Here is a 15,001-nt window from a genome sequence, read left to right on the forward strand (position 1 = left end):
TAGAATGTTGTAAAAGCATAGCTCTATATGTTTTTCCACCAAAACGAAAATCTGAAAGGAAAAAAAATTATCCCAACATGCATTTGAAGGAAGCTTTCAAATGTGATCCCTAGAAAATTCAAAGTATTTTTGTTTACTTATGCAAGGTGTACCTGGTTGTTTCATTTCATAGGTTTATACTATTAGTTTTGAATAAAAGGTTTGGTGGAGCGTGCTGAATTCCCCCCCCCCCCTTTTGTTGTGTAGGAACCTACCCCTGTTCTTTCTATCTTATTTTTATCTCTGGTATTAAAGTTTTTGTTAAAGTACAGAAATGTATCAACTTTGTTAACAGAGGCACACCTGTATCAGAGCTGTCTCTAGGCCCAGAGCAAAACATCATATTTCAGTGCTTTACCCAAAACTAATATTTTATGATATACAAACACAGTTATAATAAATTGATAACAGACAAGTGCATATCTTTTAAAATATTTATCTCAATGTTGGTAACAGGCATTACACAATAAAAATAAATGTAGATGTATTAAAAAGAAACCCGAAACACATAGATTATTCCAATGCATATGATAATATGCAAAAAGCATTGCTTAAAATTGGTAATTACCATGTGCATGTAATATATTAATATTGGTAGACAGTATCTTTTAAAGGTGTGAATATGATTACAAGAAAACCATATACATTTGTGAGAAAAAGAAAAATATAAAAAATAAACGCTTGAACTTAAGACTCAGTTTTGAAATTTATTCTCTGAGCTTTCAAATCATAAGAAAAGTCCTTCTGGATCCGATGAAAAGCCTACTCTTTCCAATATTCTGTTCATAACTGAGGTCAATGAGTGCCTATCACAAGGTTTTCAACATGATGTGGACGCAGCTACACGTTTTGTCCTCCAGTTTACAGATATTAATATACAGGGGCACTCTACTTCTGAGATGGTAAGTAATAGCTATAGACAGTCCCAGATTCCATGAATTTATCTAATGTCCTTTGAAAGCAATTCATGTTACAGCTATCATTATATCTTGAGGTGCATTAAATTCCAGAATTCAACTCTGTGGTATGAATTTGCTATCATTCAGTTTCACTGAATTACTCTGGATTCTAGTACAGTATTATGAGAACATGTGAGAGATAGATAGGCTTTCCCACACAGGCTGGATGGCCATCTGTCGGGGATGCTTTGATTTAGATTTCCTGCATGGCAGGGGATTGGACTGGATGGCCCTTGTGGTCTCTTCCAACTCTATGATTCTATGATACCATTCATCATTTTATACACCTTCAACATATCTCCCCAGACTCATCTTTTTAATAGCCCCAAACTTCATAATCTTTCCCCTCGGGGCAGTTGCTCCAGTCCTTTGACCATTTTGGGCCCCATTCCCACCCCATCCATTTGCACTGGATGGAACTGGGCAGATTCAGATCCCGCCCTCCTCTCAAATCCCTCCGGAAGCAAGTGCCCACTAGAAATTTACCTCAATCAGGGTAATTTAACCCTGAATTCCATTGCAGCTCTTGTGGAGAGTTCACATTTGCAGAACCGGTTTAAAATGAAGGCACCTTTGCTGTCAATCAAATTCAGTTCCTCTTTCGTCAAGGTGACGTTTCCTACAGCAGCTGGGCAATCGGAAGTGTGCTTCTCCCCTCCTCTTTAAAAAACAACAACAAGCGGCAGTACGTGCATATTTTGTCAAATTTAAAAACCTCCAGGTGTGTGTGTGTGTTGTGTGTATTTGGCTCACTACAGATTATGGATCTTCCCCTGCCTCCGTTTTCAACCCCAAAATTCAATCTAATGCCATCTCTGCTTCCTCCCTCCTTGCCACCCCAGAATGCCTCATACACACACAATAATAATAATAATAATAATAATAATAAATTCATCACCCCAAATGGCATCTCTGCATCCTTTGCTTTCCCTCAGCCACCCCAGAATTCCTTACAGACAGTAGCAAAAGCATTCTGTATCAATTTGCCAAACTGAAAGAGAAACATTTGTAACATTCGCATATAAAAAATAATTAAAAGCCTCTTGCAGCACAAGCACACACACACATTCAATTCCAGGAGCAAGGAAATGAAAGGGAAATGTAGCAGAAGAAGACACATTCTATCTATATATGTTATCACTCTGTAGCAAAAAACGTTCACATAGTTTGTCAAAAAATAAAATAAAAATAAAAAATAAAGAGAGAAAGCTGCCTGGTGTGAGAGGGAGACTTGTTCCGTTGTATGCCCTTCCTCTGTCCTAATTCCCTTGACCCTTCACCCTGCTCCTTCTTCCTCCTCCTGCACGATTCTGCCCTTCATGACCCCCTTCTTTCTCCGGCTTCTTTTTCCTCTTCCTCGTTCTCCTCCTCCTCCTCCTCCTCCTCCTCCACCCGATGAAGGGGAGGCATGTTCTGCCCTCTGCCCTCCCTCTAACCTAAATCCCTTCCCTGAACTTGCCCAGATCATGATCGGGGACAAGTTCATATTCACTGGACCCATTTTTTTAAAAAAAAGATACAGCTTTTACCCTGCTTTCAAAACACCCGTGCCAAGGGGCATTTGCCCCTGAACAGGCGTGGAAGCCTCGGATTCAATTGTGAATGGATCGGGGCCAATATGAACTTCCTGTGGTTAATTCAGTTTCTGATCTGGGGTAAAAGGTAGTCTGAATGGCCCCTTGGTTACCTTTTTCTTTCAGACATGTTGATCAGAACTGCACATAGTGTTCTAAATGTGATGGATTTGAATAAGATTACTATGGCATTGAAAAGAACCAGAATATTAAGTATACCAGTTGGAGTGCTATTCTGGGACAATAGGGTTTGAATTCCCTCTTGATCATGGAAACCCACTGGTGATGTTGAGCAAGTCATTTTCAGTCTCAGTGGAATGGTAAAGACAAACTCCTTCTGAACAAATCTTGCCAAGAAACCCTCTGATTGGTCCACCATAGGGTTGCCATGATCAGAAATGACTTCAAGGCACACAACAACAAACAATATTGGAAGTTTCCCCCCCATTTTTTCCAATTCTTTATTAATTATGCTAAGCATGAAATACCTTTTGATAATAGAACTTGTGCAGTGGATCAACATGTTCATCAAGCTATCAACCACAACCACAAAATCTCTTCCTTAGTCAGTTATTGCCAATTCAGATCCCATCAGTGTAGAGGTGAAATGGGTGTGTATGTGTCTTAACATATACCATTCCACACTTGCTTGCATTGAATCTCATTTACCATTTTACTGTCTATTTTTCCAACTTGATTAAACTCTTTGGATTGCTTCACCCCCTTAAATAATTTAATGTCTTCTACAAACCTACCTGCCTCCCTACATAGTCCTCATTCATATTAGTTTTGATGTGCCCTTGATAAAATAGCCTTGCTAGCTTTGCTTGGCCCATGCTAATACCCTAGTTAGACAGTGTGGTGTAGTGGTTTGGTCATTGGACTATGACTTTGGAGATCAAGGGTAAATTCTCTGCTTAGCTATGGAAACCCAGACCTTGGGTGAGTCATACATTCTCAGCCACAGAAAACCTTGTGATAGGTTCACTTTAGCATCTCCATAAGTATGAAATTACATGAAGTCAAACAACAACCACCACAATAAATCCCACCCGTGCAAAGTAATTTGGGATGGCTTTGTCTTATATGAGCAGTTAATATCCATTTTATTTACAAAAGACCCACTCATGGAGGAAATGAAAATTAATAGAAATGATTTGCTGACATGCATCATTTTTGTTTTGTTTTTGGACTCTCCTTGGTAGACTGGATATTGGACCTACAGGTTACAATTATATAATCTCATTTCTCCTTTTTCAGAACGAATGCATCTTGTACTGATATTGTATCACATAGAATGTATGACCTCTAAACTAGTATAATCAATAAACAATAGCAGAAGAGTACTATATGTAGCTACATCAGAAATAGGTATTCAGTCAATTTGACATGTCTGTCATTTTCTCCAGTAGAGAACTGATAAGTGCAGTCCCAAACCTGAAAGGTATCATTGTTTAAAAGCAATTGAAATGATAAGATTTGAAATCCTACAGAAACTTGTGTCCAGGCTGCATTACTGGACACAGAAAAAAAGTGGACTAAAATGGCAAATTACTTACTTGGCAAATACAGAAACATAACCCAAGCCTCTGCCAGCTCCCAGACCCAGGTTTACTAAGGCAATGGAACAAAGGCCTTTCAGAGGCAGTGTAATTTAGGCTATCTGAGTGAGCAAGAATGGTCAGGTGTATAAAGAGGCCTCATGGAACACTAAACAGAGAGAAATTCACATGGAGTAAGTGAAGCACTTTGCTGGCATGTGGACATAGGTTCCAGGGGCTATTCCCAATACAGAAGACAATCACTGGCAGGTAATAAAGGAGGCATTTATGTGATATGTCAGCGGTTAGTGCAAAGCTTAAAAGAAATGAGATCATGTGGCAAGATAGCATTCTCTGCCTTTCCCTGAGGGGAAGAAGCATTACTGTTATTACTATAAGCCATTGTTAATGCTACTTCTTTGAAATAAAATGTGACACAGTATTGTCAGCTGATACTTGTGCGATCCTAGCTATCATAAATTGTGGTTTTCTAGAATATTAATCTCTGGTTACACTGTGCAGCTACCAGGCTGACACTGAGCACAGATGTTAAAGAAGTATTTCTGGAAAGGGTAAAAGTAATTTCTGGAAAGGTAAAATCAGTTCCTTTTGTTTTGATTTTTTTTAAAATGCAAAACTATAAAACATACTTGCTTCCTGTAGCCCCCAAACTCACTGTAGCCTCCAAACGCATTAGTGACACCTTGCAAAACATCAGTTACATGAAATTAATTCCTTTTGCTATTACTGAATTAAAATAAATTACATTGATTGTAATGCAAGGAGGCATGAATGCTCTCCTTTTACAATGCAATTGTTTACTAACTTTTGTAGCTACAGGTTGTATGCTGCCTCACTGCTTAGGCATGTTTTGTACTATAGGACAATAGACTGTAACATTCTGATGGCACAAAAGTCATTCCAAACATAGTTATTATGAAGAAAGTTTTTCTTTTTATTTTGTTTTTTAGGGAAAAGGTTTTAAAAGTCTATTTCTCCCCTGCTGGAATTAACAGGCATGCAAGTGCCTAACTGTGAAATTCTATATCTTTCTACTTAGAAGTAAATCCCATTGTATTTAATCAATATACCTCTGGTAAGTGGTTCATGATTGCAGCTTAAGTTTGTCACAATCAAAGACTTTTTATGCCTGTTAATTTCAGTAACACTGGTGTAAGTGTAACACGACAATCCTACACATGTTTGCTTAGAAGTAAATCCCATTGTATTTAATGAATATATTCTTTGCTGGCTAGCAAACAAATTCATAGTTAAGAATCAAGTGTTAGTTCACAGATGGTTGAAATATGTCTTTCTTGAGAATAAGCTCCAGAGGAATGGATGCAAGCTCCAGGAAAAGAGATTCCACCTCAACATTAGTAAGAACTTCCTGACAGTAAGGGCTGTTCGACAGTGGAACAAACTCACTCCGAGTGTAATGGAGTCTCCTTCTTTGGGGGTCTTTAAGCAGAGGCTGGATGGCCATGTGTTGGGGATGCTTTGATTTAGATTTCCTGCACGGCAGGGGGTTGGACTGGATGGCCCTTGCGGTCTCTTCCAACTCTATGATTCCATGATTTAAGTATAAAAGATTTTAAACGCTTAAGCACAAACCCACACACCCAATGGAAAAAAAATATAGGATGTGCCCATTTTAAAAGACATTTTAAATATCCTTTCTCAACAAGTGAGGTCAGGTGACTAAGACCTGCTTGATTTTTTTTCCAGTTAGCAGAAGGATAGTAATGAGGGATCCAGTCTGGAAGCATGGTCATCTGGGTTACACTACTTTTGATATTTTCCATATGGGCATTCATAGCCTCATCATACCTTGTTGTAGTACAAGCCACAAACTGTACAAGATGCAAACCAACTATAATTGCTGCATACTAGGGAGACTACTATGCACAGTTTTAAAACATGATTACACCTGGATAAAAGTAGCTTTGGTGACCCTGAGTGCACAGTGACACCTCTGACTCATAGTTGCTGCAACCCCCAAACACATTTAGGGCATCCCTTTTCACTGATGGGGAAAACCTGTCAATGAGTGCTCTGTAATGCAAGTCCCCCCTACAAAACATTTCTCCCAAGGAAGTCACCTTATCCGTAGTCATGTGGTGCCAGCGTGCCTTCTTCTCCCCATCCCCTTTGCACTCGCTATTTCCAAGCAGCCTGATTGCCTTTATTTTTTCCCCTATTTCTTTTCTTATTCTTTTAAAAACTTTTTTACTGACATCACTGTAGCAGAGCTCCAGAACTGTGTGAGTTAGAAGAAAAATAATAAATAAATAAAAAGGAAATAAAAATACCAAAAGGTATGGTGTAGGGCACAAGGCAGGGGGTGGGGTTGAAAGGGACTCTGGAAGAGACTGTGATGGCAGAAGCATCCCCAATTGTGTAATTCCAAAGTTGTGTGATAGCTGAGCTCTTGAATGCAGTATGTTTCCATTTCTTTTACACTGATATGTTTGGTGCGAGAATGAGGCTTGTGCAGTAAAGTTATAGGAAGTACAAGTGGATAAATGGGATAGGTATAGTCACTAGGTTGTTTGTTTAATTTTTGTCTTTCAATTGACAAAGTATACATGATCTTAATAATTGGGTATATCCTCCCCCCCTCGGGGTAATTGACAGTCACCAAGTTCAGGACATCTCAGTTCAGGCCATAATATATTGTATCAGAACATACCCTTCCACTGGCAGACTGAACACTGCTAACAGAATGGATTTCCTCTTCCTCATGCAGCATCCCAAGACTCCTCAGATTTGCAGGGGTTGAAAGGTTGGTATTGGGACAGAAAGCAGAAATCATGTTGCATGAGCTGAAGTTCAGTTGAGTAACACTGAATGGAGTCTGTTCCTTCTGCAGTTTCATTTGCAAAATGTATTAGATAATTAAAAATATCCAGATATAATTTTTCTTCCATCTGACACATTAGATATTTTATTTTCTGTTCCTTACACAGGACTAGTAATATAGAGCATCTAGCATGATAAACTTTGTTAAACTTTTGTTTTTGAGTAAATAGATTTGATTTGATGCAAAGAATCTATCTGGTGAAGTGAAAGGCTGTCCAAATTCCAAAATGAGTGACAACAGTTTTAAAATGATGATTCTAGTAGTGAGATTCCTGGTTTCTGCTTATGCTTCAAAGTTGCCATTTTGGAAACTGGAATGTTTTCAACAGTTAAAAAAAGTGCAGTAGGATGGAATAGGATGTCCTTTCATTTTGTTTGGTAGACATCCATTCTGTAGTTTCAAGTTAGACAGTTAAGAAAATCCCAGTTTTACTTGCTGGATATAGAACTGCGAGTAATGTTATCCAGCGTGGATGATTTTTTGGCTGTGAAAATCAGGTGGTAGGAAGGATCTCTTGAGTAAGTGGTAGAAGCCATCCAAAGTTCAGAGTAAAAATGAATGAACACTGCCTGACCTACAGTGCTATCAAAACTGGATACTGGATACAGAGGTCTTCAAATGGAAACTGGAGCTTTCCCCCTAATTCTAAAATATATTTTAAGCTGGTTCATCTGAAGGTGGTTAAGTGAAACTGTCTTTTTAATTTTGGGGTGAAATAGACTGGTGGAAGGGCTGGCTTGAAGCCGCCCCTTCTGGAGCCAGACTGGGGTGACAGCAATTGCACACCACAGCCCCAATACACCTTGAAGCCACCCGAAAAAGGAGTGGCAAATAGTTGCTCCTTTTTCAGGCAGCAAAAAGACAGCTTTTCATTAAATTATTATTCTATATGACTATTTCACATTGTTTTCTCATCCTCAGATCATAATCATAAATTTGTTAAAATCTGAGTGTTAGCACCAGCAATCCTTGAAATTTGACTCACATGGATTCCATGTGAAATGGACCCACATCTTCAGGAAAAAAAAGGCAAAATTTGCTAACAGTTCACAAATGTGCACAAAAATATTGACAATGTCAACCTAAGCCTGCAAATTATGTCAAGATCAGTTCATAATAGTGCACTCAAGATTTAAAAATTGAAGAAACCCAAAGTGATTGGAAATTTAAAACTTTATTATGACCTTCATTTAGTTCCATTGGAAAACACACTGTTGATGGCATCTTGTTTATTAATGCCATCTAGAACTGAAAGTTGTTGACAACATGTAGGTAGATCTAATTGATTCATTTATGCCCAAAACACAGAGGCCAAATAATGTGGGTTTCCACCACTTTGGGGGAGTGGCGTTCAGATGATGCATGCCCCCAAAGCAGCCAGAAGCTGCTCTGGATCCATGATCTGGTCCTTTGGACTGGATCAAAAAGGAGTGGATATAATCTGGTGAAAGTGTTGTTTACATATCGGAACCATACTGTGGGCTTTTTTGGTGCTATTTCCAGGGCTTGCTTTTCAAAGTGTTCCATGTAAAAGTTTGCTATCACAGGGCTCAGAGGACTTCCCATGGCTAGCCCATCTCTCTGCTCATAGAATCTTCCATTGTCCCACTGGAAGTAATTTGTGGTGAGACCATCTTTGAACCCAGTTGTGATGTCTTTTGGAAAAAATTGTCAGATAAGTGCCATGGTGTCCATTATGGGGACTTGGGTGAACAAGGAGACCACATCAAAGCTGATTAGCATACCTCCGGGTCTGAGTTCGAGGTTGTTGATTTTCTTCTATGAAGTGAGCTGAATCCTTGATGGACAGGAGAGACCTTCTCCTAGCCATAGGAGTCTACTGCATACCATGCAGCTGCAGACAAGTCTATATAGGGACCACCAAATGCAGAGTTCAAACATGATTTAAAAAACCATGAGAGACACTGCAGACTGGTTCAGCCAGAAAAATCAGCAGTAGCAGACTATGTTATAAACCATCCCAGGTTTACCCTATATGGGTTTGTAATTGTGTGGCCAGAAACTTGGCCAAGTCATATATGGGGGATCCAATGGCACTCACTACGGGTTAGAGTGGAATGGAATCCTTGCAGATCTTGGGAAGTCCATAACGCAATAGCCCAGCATGACTGAAGCAGTCCAGCATATCATCAATCTCGGCCTGGTGAATGGCACATCTGAAGGGGTGTCATGCAACCAATGTACAGCAAGGTTCCGCCTTGAAGCTGCCATAGGGAAAGGAACCAGTAGGTGCAGCCGGCCAGCAAAGGCATTAGATCCGCAAAAAATACACATTGTTGCTGCTTAACCTGGACCTGTAGTAAAACAAACTGCAAAATGGCAAATAGAACAGCTAACAGGCAGAAAAGCTACAAACTGCCCAAATACACACTGGAGATATGTGTGTGTGTGTGTGTGTGAGAGAGAGAGAGGGGGGGGCAGATTTAAGACAGCAGGACACCAGTCATGGAAAATTAGGGAAGGAACACAGAGACGAATAAACTGGAGGCGAGAGCCGCAGTTCCAGTACGATGCTAATTGAGAGCAAGGCCAGCTCCCGAGCTGGGAGGATGGGTAGGGCATGGAGCCTTAGAGGACTGAGCTGGGGGAAAAGCATGAGGGCAGGATAACCTGGCATGAGAGCCTCTGCAGGAGGCACAGAGGTGGTCAAACCTGCACTGCGTGCGTAAACACTTTCCCACGTTGAAATCCCGGCATACTAGGCCCAAGCTATCAGGAGGGGCTGAGCCAGCACGGGAGGCATGCGGCACTGTTTGTGTGCCAACTTCCAAAAGCCAAATTTCGGTGTGTAGCTGGTCCCAGCGCTCTTTGGAATTTTGGGAAGCATGCTGCCAAAACGCTGTATCATACGCAATGGCTGCCGAATCACCGGCAAACTCTCTGGCCCTAAGGACATGTAGCAAATGGCTATCAAGCTGCCAAGCCCGTTCAGGGAAGGCCATAGCAATGACTGCCCTGAAAATGGTGAAACCTTCCAGCCAATTATCAAAATTATGATCGACTGGAGGGGAAAGGGAACCCTTCTTTTTACCTCTAGAGGAGGTGACCACTAAAGCAGCTTGACCTGACGGTGGAACCAAACCAAAAACATCAACAAAACAGCCCCTAAGAATAAGCTTTCTAATTTTGTGGGGTAAATGAGAGCCAGCAGGGCGCTCACCTGGAGCACAAACAGTAAACCCTTGTAGTTGCTGGTCGACCCAAACCACCTGAAGACTGGGTCACCAGGTATGCCGCTTGATGGCCCAACACGGCAAGCCTGGGGCCATGGCATGTTCAACCCAAAAGTCATCTCTGCCAGTATGTAATGATGAGTTGACAGCATTGTGAGCATGTTGAGCAGCTTGTGAGGAACGAGCCTGTCGAAGTCTTTTCTTGGCCCCGCGTTTCTTTTTGCGGCGTCTACGTCTGTTGGCAATACCCATGCTGTCAGTCGCATCACCGTCCGAAGTGGAAGATGACGATGAAGTCGAGCTGGAGCTGGAGGACGACATGACTCTCGAAGGCCTTGCTGTCGCAGGAGTCTTGTCACAGGCTGTCGGAAGTGTTTGGATAGAAGCTGCAGCTCTAGAATTGGCAACCGCCAAAAGCGAAGGAGCTTCTGTGGCATGCCGGTGGCCGGGCGTGGTGGCTTTTGCAATCAGCTCGGCAATGGAATGAGACAGATTTGACAGTGCCGATTGGGACAAAAAGGGGACAACTGGCGATGGCCTGTCACGAGAAGATCTGGATGGAGTATCTTTCCTGGAACCCAAGTCTGGCGTGGTCCCAAGGGAAGGAGTGGAACTAGAATCCAAGGCCGGTGCTGGTTCGTGTCACCTAGATTGACCAGGTGAGACCTCAATAGTTGAGGCAGAAGATACCTTAGGGAGCACAGCTTTGTTAGGCATGATGACAGAAAGCACAGTCAGCTTAATTGACAGTCAGTAAAGAAAAACAAACTAATAAGAAATTTTGTGGCTGAAAGAGTGTGACTAGGCAGAGAAAGTGCAACCACTACACAAAAAGGCCCAGCAGGATTGTGGCCCCTTGAAGAGGGAGAGCCACAAAACAAGGAAGGAAGAGTAACAACAACAAAATTAAATACTCCCTGGCTGGGTCCAAAAAGGAGGTGAGGGGGAGAGCCTGGCCCCAAAATGGCAGCCGCAGCCTGCTCTCCCCAAAGACGTGGTGGGGGGAGGGGCAAGAAACCCCCCACCCACCAGACACTGGGCCACTCGGGACTCTGGCCCCAAATCAGGGAGGAGGGGGCAAGCCCCTTGTGCTTGCCTCCTGAATACTCGGCTCTGCTCTGCAGCAGAGCCGAGCCAGAATGGTGCTGTTGGAGGACGGCACATGGCCTTATATAGGCCCTTTACAAAGGTGGGGGCCTGGAGGGGAGCTGCCCCGCCCCCAGGAGCAGCCAGCCAATTGGCTGCCCTGGAGGACTGGGGCAACCATAGAGAGGGACTATCCGCCTCTGTGTCGCTCTGGAGGTGGAAGTCCCTCCCTTTCCCCTCCCAGCCGGCCAATCAGAGGCCAGCATGCCCCAGCAAGGCATGCTGGGGTGCACCGATCCTGTGGTGCCTGGCCGTGGCAGCAACGCAGCCTGCCCGGGAGTTGGGCGGCCACCTTTACTGTTGTACTCCTGCCTTGATCCGCAGGGAGAGGCAGGAAATATATAAATAAAAACTATTATTATTATTATTATTATTATTATTATTACAATTATTACTATTATTATTATTAAAATTCTACTACAAAACCTGCTCTTGAGCAGTTTTTGGTGGCAGAAAGTGCTACAGAAGGGAGAGGGTGAAAAGAGCTACTGTGTCCTCTTGGATTTAGGATTTGTAATGTTTAACAAGCCAAAATGCAAAAGTCTTCTAGGATATTTAAATCCAAAGACCCTTTGAAAGAGAAATGTTTAACCATAAAATTGAAAGTCCAATAAGGAAAAGGCAGAGCAGAGCTTTCTGGGAAGGCAGCTCCAAAGATTGGGATCTCATATGAGCTAGCACAAATTGATAAACGGAGCTAGGATTTTGACAGAAGTACAGGGTGGATTTATTCCATAGCAAAGATGGAATATTAATTGTGACTAAATTAGAACCATGAGTCTGGAAAAATATCACCGCTTGCCAAATTGGTTAGGGAAACATATGAAGATTGTGAGTTACAAGGACAGTTGCTATTAGGTACAGAGGGATGCTCAGAGGATGAGCTTGAAATATATGAGCTTTAAACAGAGACAAAATTCATTTGGCAGGTTGTCTAGATAAAATATCTGTCAGGTCTAACATCTCCTCACCTCAGCCAAACTGTATACTTTCCAAAGCCTTGGTCTAAAATATTTGACAATTCATAATTGCCAAATATATATATGACAGATAGCTCTGATAAGAAAAGGCTGTTCTCTAGTGCTGTATATTAATCAGGAGAGCATTTCAACTTTCATTGCACATGTGTTAAAATCCCCAAACACGGGTGTTGAATGATATATTATACTCAGTGTCAGGGAAAGAAAGCCAAAGAGCAAGTGCATGAGTACTGTAATCTCATCGTTATCTCTTGACATGGAACCTTATATCATAAAAAAGGATAACATTTATAGTGGGATCAATTTGTTTCCAATTTCTCCCATATGCAATTTCATGAAGAAAAACTGCATCAATCACAAAATAACTGCAGTACTATAGCTGTAGTCAACCTAAAACAGATAGCAATGATATATACCTAACTGTGCATTAGATACCCACCAAATAATATACTCCATGAGCACATTTTAATTATTATAAGAAAACTCATCTTTCTTCATTTCATTGTTGATTGATTGATATAGTAACCTCAGTATTCAAGATACAAATTAAGCACAGAGTTAAAGAGCAGGGTACTGAAACCAGTTGTAAATAGGAAAAAGAGTGTCCAGTCATTTCAATTTAACATGCTCAGTCTGTTAAATGTTTACTTACACTGTGGCATAGGATACATGGGAACCAGGGGTTGTGCCAAAATCTTCCTGGAAAAAGGTGGGTTTTGAGGAGAGATTTGAAAGGAATGAATGAGGTGGCATCACACACATGTTTGAAAACCTCTAACAATGTTTTATTATCCTAGAAAGGATTAGAGAAATGTATTCCTCTCTGTTTTTGAAACACTGCAATTTATGTTATAATGGACTATAAGTGGGTTCCGTTTCTCTGTTGTCAACACTGCCAGTCATTCAGAGAGTAAATCTTATTTGCAAAGGTATCCATTTCAGTAGTCCTAAGCGTTTTTATCAACCATTGCTTAATTGCAGGTAAAGTTGCTGATTTCAGAGGCAGGCATGGACAATCTTAGGAACTAGAAAAAGATTTATAAGTAGTAATTTGGTGAACAGATGATAAATGTTCTCAGTGTAATTCAATGGCCAGTGATCATTTCCTCCATGTTTCAATGAAGTTTTGGCAGAAAAGACTAAAATCCTACAAGCACTGGGAATAAGTCTCAGTGAAATCAAAAATAGACTTGAACAGAACTACATTGCACACATTTTTTTTTACAATCTCCACTAAAATAAAATTAGAAGATTATAATACAAATTATTGAAACATTTATTTTTCTCTAACAAGAATTATAATACTGTATAGCCAAGTTATTATTAATAATACTGCTCCATTTATGCTGTTAGAAAAATCAGCTGAGAACAATATATTTTAAATGTATTCATTTTATTCTTTTATATTACTTTCCTCTTTTGTGTGTCTTTCAATGTAATCTGCTTTCTTTCTGCTTGTCCTTATGTTATAACAACATATTTAAAAACAGGACAGATTAAAAACTATACATGTTTCAACAAAAAGTATAAATATAAACATTATTTAGAAAATAAACAAGTAATGATGACGATGATGATGATGATATCTTATCCACCTCCCACTTCTCTCCATAGATTGAGGCAAGGAACAACAATAATTAACAGACAAATAAGTTAAAAACATTGGTTAAAACACACATCAGTTAAAAGAACAAACAAGAGGTACACATATTAAAACAATCCACATTTAAAATTCAGAATTTAAAATCATCTGAATAAGTCTGCTGGAAGAAATTGTTCTTTAATGCTCCTTTGAGTTCAGACAATATATTCAGATGTCAAATCTCTTCTGGCAGGTCATTCCACAGTCTAGGGGTGGCTGAAGAAAAAGTCCTCTGGCTGACAGTCCCTCCAGAAGATCTCAGAGCTCTACTGGATTCATAAATGGAGATACAGTCCTTCAGACAGCCTAAACCCAAACCATATATGACATTATAGGTCAAAGCCTGCACATACTTGGAAACAGACTGACAGCCAGTGGAGCTGTTGCAACAAGGGAGATATATGCTCTCTGTAGCATGTCCCCATTAACAATCTGGCTTCAGCTTCTTGGGCCACTTGGTGTTTCTGAGAATTTTTCCAAAGTAGTGCCACATAGACTGCATTATGGTAATCCAAAGGACATATAATTAAGGCACACATTACCATGGTCAGATCCAACTTCTCCAGGATGTGTGTGTCCAGTATAGTGGGGGATTATTTATTTATTTATTCCTTCATTTGGCTTTAGATCCTGCCTTTCTCCTTATACCCAAAACAGTCTACAACATTTAAAAATCAAGGTATTGTTAAAACATTATTTATACATTTTTTGAAAAAACAAAATACAACTAAAATCAAGATTAAAAAAATATAAAAACATTGATCATGACAAAACAAAAATCCCAGCCCTACCACAAACTCTTTTGGTTACATAGATTTTCAACCAAAGGGCTGCCTGAATAAAAAGTTCGGTCAGCTGGTGAAAGGAAAGGAGATGGAGGCCAATTGGACCACTTTTCCTTGCATTCTTTTATTGTCTGAATTGTTAAAATGGTCTAAGGAAATTCAGATGCCTTTGAACACAGTTCAGGCTCAATTCAGACTGACCTGATTGGTATCCTATTTGATTCAGCTTGATCCGGATTGGTTTGAATGGTTTAACAGTTGCACAGCTCTACTCAGAA

This window comes from Sceloporus occidentalis, unplaced genomic scaffold (assembly GCF_023333645.1).
Source record: "Sceloporus occidentalis isolate IW3139 unplaced genomic scaffold, rSceOcc1.0.p SCAF_1, whole genome shotgun sequence".
Taxonomy (NCBI): Eukaryota; Metazoa; Chordata; class Lepidosauria; order Squamata; family Phrynosomatidae; genus Sceloporus; species Sceloporus occidentalis.